Raw genomic sequence first — 5,920 nt, forward strand, 5'->3', positions numbered from 1 at the left:
TGTTCAACATATAACGAGGTCTCACAGAGCTACTTTCGTCCTGAGGGGTTTAACAGCTCTGTTGCAAAACCATCAGTGGAAGGTCAAACCTTTTGGAAGAAAAGCTGCAGTGCAGCACACTGCTAGCATGTGTTTGTTAGGCCATTGGGTTGATAGTCCCAAAGTGGGGGTTCAGCTCCTACAAGATGGATGCTCCATCACAGTACTTCAGTCAAAACGTATCTGGATGATCATAGAATCACAGAATCACAGACTGGTTGGGGTTGGAAAGGACCTTAAGATCATCTAGTTCTACCCCCCTGCCATGGGCAGGGACACCTCACACTAGACCGTGATCCATTCCAGTCATCTTCTATCCAAGAATGCCAGCATTCTGTGGCAGGATCTGCTTTTGTTAGATAATGCCTTGTGGAAGAGTCAGTTCAAGGGGTCTCACTCCTTGCTGAAAGGAGTATGGGGTATGAATCTTTACCATAAGGGAAGTTTCAAAGTCCAGAAGGTTCTAAAGTCCAGGAGAGGATGCTAGCTTTTTAGAAACATTTGCAGACCAGGTTGGGCAAGGCTCGGAGCAACCTGGTCTAGTGGCAGGTGTCCCTGCCTGTGGCAGGGGGTTGGAACTGGATGAGCTTTGAGGTCCTTTCCAACCCAAACCATTCTAGGATTCTTCGAGTCTGTAAAGTTGAATGTTTCTAATGTTACTAATGTAACATGGAGAAGAAAAAAGTTCTTAGTGTTCAAGGTTTCTCTGAAAAACATGCAATAGAATTGAATATTTACTGACTTTTTTAAAATTTATTATTAGCCAGAGAATTACAAGGTTTGCCTTTTTTTCCATGAAGAGGAAAATGCAATTATTCATGTAGTCCTGTTTGCTTACCTAAGCAGCGATTAAGCAAGAAGGGAGACTATTTTGGCTTGTGGTTCAAAGGCCTTTTCAAAAATCAACTCAGCTAACCAGTCTGTACATATGGATTGGAGGCCCTCTGGTTTCAGTTGTCAGATCCTGTGAAGTTATTTACAGAGTACCAGGAGGACATCATAAACATAAGCATTAGTGGAAAAAACAAGAAATGAATTGAAAGAGATACCTTAAAGACATTTTCAGACTTGGAACTAAGAACTGATAACTTACTTGATATCTTGGCCTTTGTATTTCTCTAGGAATTCTGTTTTCTTTGATGTCATTCATATTTTGAAGATTCATCTAATGCAATATATTTGTTGTATCAAGCCGAAGGTGAAAATTTAAAATACTTAATAAAACTTAAGAGCCACATTTTGATAACCTTTCCATCCTTTTGAGTAGTGGACGTTATTTACTAAAGGTTTCTTTCTTTCAAGGAAAAGCAGGGTTTAATTATTTTTTGTCTTTGAAATATTCTGTGGCAATGAACACCCCAACCTTTCCTATCAGTTCAATGGGTATAGAATCATAGAATGACAGAATGGTTTGGGTTGGAAAGGACCTTAAGATCATCTAGTTCCAAACCTGCCATGGGCAGGACTGCAACTCACTGGTCATTGCAGTTTTTAAGATAATAGTTAAAACCCCCAAAACTCTTGGGTTTTTACATATATATATATTTAATGCTAAGGATTACATCTGTGTAACCAGTTTTAAGAGAATACTTTACCCTGATTATCATGAAAAATAGCACATAGTACATTTGGCTTGTTCTTTTACAAATCCCAAATCTTTTGGCTGACTAAATGACCCCAAGACCTCTAAAACATTCTGTGATCTGTCTAATTGAGTGCACTGATGTCTGCTGGAAAACAGATGTGATCAACTGCTCGCATCTGTGAAGCTGAAGAAAATGTAGCATGGTTTTGTCAGGAAAACTTTATCAGTAACTCTACCTCTTTCCAAGGCATAGATGTAATCCATAAATAAAGGAGTTGCCATTTGATGAGAAGGAGGAAATTCTATCTTAGTCAGTGACAAGGAAAGTGAAACATGGTCACCCAGAATTCCTGCAATTCAAAGACAGCTCATGCCCACTTTAATTATGGTGATGTATGTTCCCATTCAACTTTAATAGGGCTGCTTGTACGACTAACGGATCTCAATTGCAAGGGTCACATTTGCTTTGCTTTTTTTATCTGTAGTTTAGAGTTAGAAATCCTGCAGAAAGGACAAGGACCTTTTGAGAAAGCCATCTGTTCTCCTGAGTGCCTCCCCCAGGAAAGATTAGCACAAACCCAGGGTGGTCAGTTTGGGTATGTCACCGAAAGTTGGGAGAAAAACTCCTTAATACCAATGTAGCATTAAGAAGCAGGTATTATTTATTATGGTCACAAATACACTCCCAGATAGCAGCTGAGTGCCAGGGAAAATAGACTGGCCTCATCATGTCTTAAGAAGCTGTGGGACAAAGTAAAGCCAAAGCACAGAGTGTTTTGGAGAGGACTGGATTAGTGTTAAGACTGCATGGCAGAAACCTTCATGTACCCTGAAGGAAACCAGTGGCAGCAAATAGATCAGTCAAGGAGGTCACTCTAACAATTGTTACATTTGCGTGTCATTTTAGCTTTAATTTCACCACAGGTTTTTCAATTCCAGTGGAATATTAGAAATTTAAAATTTCATATAGCAAGGGAAGGTGTTTTCATGAGCACAGATCTACAAAAGTGTGGGAAGTAGATTCATGATTGAGTAACTTGTCAGTGGTCACTGCAGTATTGGTGAGGATGGAGACTGCACATGCTAGTAATTTTGATTAGTGGAGGATTTGGTACTGTCAAGAAGTTTAAAGAGTTTTGGTTTTGTTCCAAGCTCTTCAGACTCAGGATGGATTGAGATAGTCTGAGGCTTTGGCAGTCAGTGATGGGTTTGCACTTGGACCTCATTTCCCCTTTATCTGTAAATGATAAAGTCACCCACACAACATCTATCTTCTGTGTTGATGTCTCCTTGGAAAACAGTATGTTTTAACCAACTGCTGTTTATCTTTGGGCAGGGTGAGGTGTGTCTTAGAGAGCTCAGCCCCACAGCAGTGAGATGGAGGCCATGCTGGTGACTCCTGCTGACCCTGGGAACCACCATGCTGCATCTGTTCCAGGAAGCATTTCAGCCCATTAAGAGGGCTGGCACACCTTGACATCCCAGATGTCCATAAAACTGTTAAGGTAGGTAACATTTTCAGGCACTATTTACCTGTGAAGCTTAAGGCATGTCTTACTTTTATGTGAAAATTGGACTCCTCATGCCAGCATGTGACTTTGGGAGCTGTGATAATAATCAGGGACCTATAATACATGTGCTCTGATCTTGTTACTTTTTAATACGAAAGCCTTGCAGATGTCTATTATGCAGGCATACAATGTTTCACTACAGATTTATAATTACTTTTATTCCTAGTAATAATCAAATTGAAATCAAAGACCAGTAAAAAATTTATTTTGGACTGTCATTCTTGGCCATCTCCAAGCTCATTCAGAAGAAATTAAAAATCATCAGTAAACTAATACTGTATCTTTTCAGAGGACACAGGCTCTTAGTTTCCATGCAAACTGCTTCTGCAGCTGACATTTGCTTATGAAGCCAAATCCATATCTCAGGGCAGACCAGAGGGAATGTGTCTATTCCGGTTCCTGAGAAAAAAAAGCAGACAAGAGCTATTTCTAGTGGCCCTGCAGGTCCAGTGTGGCTGGCTGAGAACTTTGAAGCAAAGTCTGCCCTTTCAAAACTGAACCCAGTGATATGGATTTTGAACAGGGCTCACAGACTTAAACCCATAAAGGAGGAAATTGAGACACTTTGTGATGGAACAAGCAGCTTCTCCGCCTCTTGGAATGAGAATTATCTTCGAGAAATGGGAAAAGAAGTACATAAGAAACTAACTCAGTAGAATGAATCTATATATTAGAGGACACTAGGAAAAATGCCCTGGCTTGTTTTCTTCAAAACATTTCGATAGGCTTCTGGTAAACTAGGAAAAACAAAGAAAAAAGCTGTCAGCATAGGCCAGCAAACAAACGATAAATGCTGTCAGATGTGTGGAATGCTCACTCTCTTACTTTTATTTACAAGGCTATACAATAAAACATCCAGCCAGTGTATGTGACTATGATATGGGAGAGGAGGGAATGAGGGAAGGTGTAGAAGAAGGTTGAAGACTTTTAAACCTGGATACTTAATTCTAGGTCTCTAAATCTGTATTTCTTATACAATTATTTTGAGAGGTGCTTCTACATCTCAGAACTCCCCCCCCCCAAATCATTTAAGGTTGAATTATCTTCTTAAGATGATGTGATCCAATGTTCTTTATTCAGTGAAGGGAAGCACCTATAAACCATTTCTTTTTTGAATGACTCTATTTCTGGATTCTTGCTTCCCCTAAATAAGAAGATCTGAAATGCTTTCTCATGAACATCAGAGGATGCAGGAGTAGAGGGCATGCTGTGTTTTCTAAAAGGCAGTCAAACAATAAGCAGTGATACATCTTAATGCTAAAAATGAAAGCATTTCAAAAACATATCCAGTCTGCAAAGAAAGAGGAAGAAACTGGTAGATATTTCATTTTCTATCAAACACTAGCCATTCATAAATTGTTGAACAATGGAAACTGCATGCAGTGGTAGCGCCTGGACTTCGAGTGAACCATAACATTCCACAAACTTGCAGAGCTAGGCATGAAGCGCTACTATTGGGAGGCTGCATCTGCGAGTATCTGCTCACTTAAACCCCAGGGTAGAGGATAAATTTTCATGGAGCTTATAGTGATTTATCATGGGAAGCATAGGCTTTTTCATAGACATTGTTCTCAGTGACAGTGTAAAGAAAGAGAGCACTAAATCTCTTCTCATCATAACTAATGATTAAGTCAGCAGCTTTTTGGCGAATACAGAATACCCTTCTACAAAAAAACAAAGTATTCTATTGTGATGTATTACATTTAAAACCCCCATAAGTATCCCATAAGGCTATTGCAATATTTTTAACTAGATCTTCCCTCTTTGTCACCATATTGAAATAAATGGAATGTGTCAGACTGAGTAATGCTCTTTCAATAAGTTTTTAGGAGCTCACTTAGAAGTTTGGCAAAATATAAAGAAACGAGGAAAACTTTCTCAGGATCCTCTATGGCCTGAATGAAAGATCAGTCCATTAAGGAGAAAAGCTTATGCTGATGCTGACACTAATAAATGGGACAGGGAAAGATATTTCTGCCTAGTTTGGGCTACCTTGCTCTAAGCCTGCTGCCTCAAGTTGCCCTGCGAAATAAATCAGCCAGCTGAAGATGATTCATTGCATTACAAAGTTCCCATCAATATAATGGGGAAATCAGTTTTGTGTGAGTGTTCAAATGTGAACCCAACCTCAGCTATCAGGAGTGACAGGGACAGCAGCTGCTCAAAAATTAACTCCCCTGCACCCACTGTTCAGTCCTGGATTTGAGCTGTGGTACTAGGAATGCCTCTTCTTTCAGAGTGCATTACTGTTATTCAGTCTGGATGCTGAACTTGCCTCAGCATCATATGTTATTTGGAAGAAAATACCATGATTTTGGTCAGCTGTTCCTTCTGCAGTGTTTTAATTTCAGATGCAGTCTCAGCCCTGTTGAAGCCAGCCATCACCAGGGCCAGGCTTTTATTCTCTCTTTTGAACCTTGAGGCAAGTTTTTAGAAGGTGGACCTTCAGAGCTACATCTCGCTTGGATTTTAAGGTTCTCTTATAGGGAATATAAATACATTTTCTTTTAGAAATACACTCCCTAAATATTCCCTAAAATATTTTACACATCAAACCACTTTTAAAAAATAACTCCTCGGTGCTCCTCGGATGGAAAAACCTGCAGTAGAATGGCAATGGGAAAGAGCTGTGTTTAATCATTAATCATTGATGATGGTAAGACTTGAGGTCTCCATTGGTCTCCATGTTACAAGTGCTGTATTTTAACACCATCCATCTTTCATT

This window comes from Pezoporus wallicus, unplaced genomic scaffold, assembly GCF_028554395.1.
Source record: "Pezoporus wallicus isolate ANWC-B61680 ecotype Strahan unplaced genomic scaffold, APGP_CSIRO_Pwel_v1 contig_5967, whole genome shotgun sequence".
NCBI lineage: Eukaryota > Metazoa > Chordata > Aves > Psittaciformes > Psittacidae > Pezoporus > Pezoporus wallicus.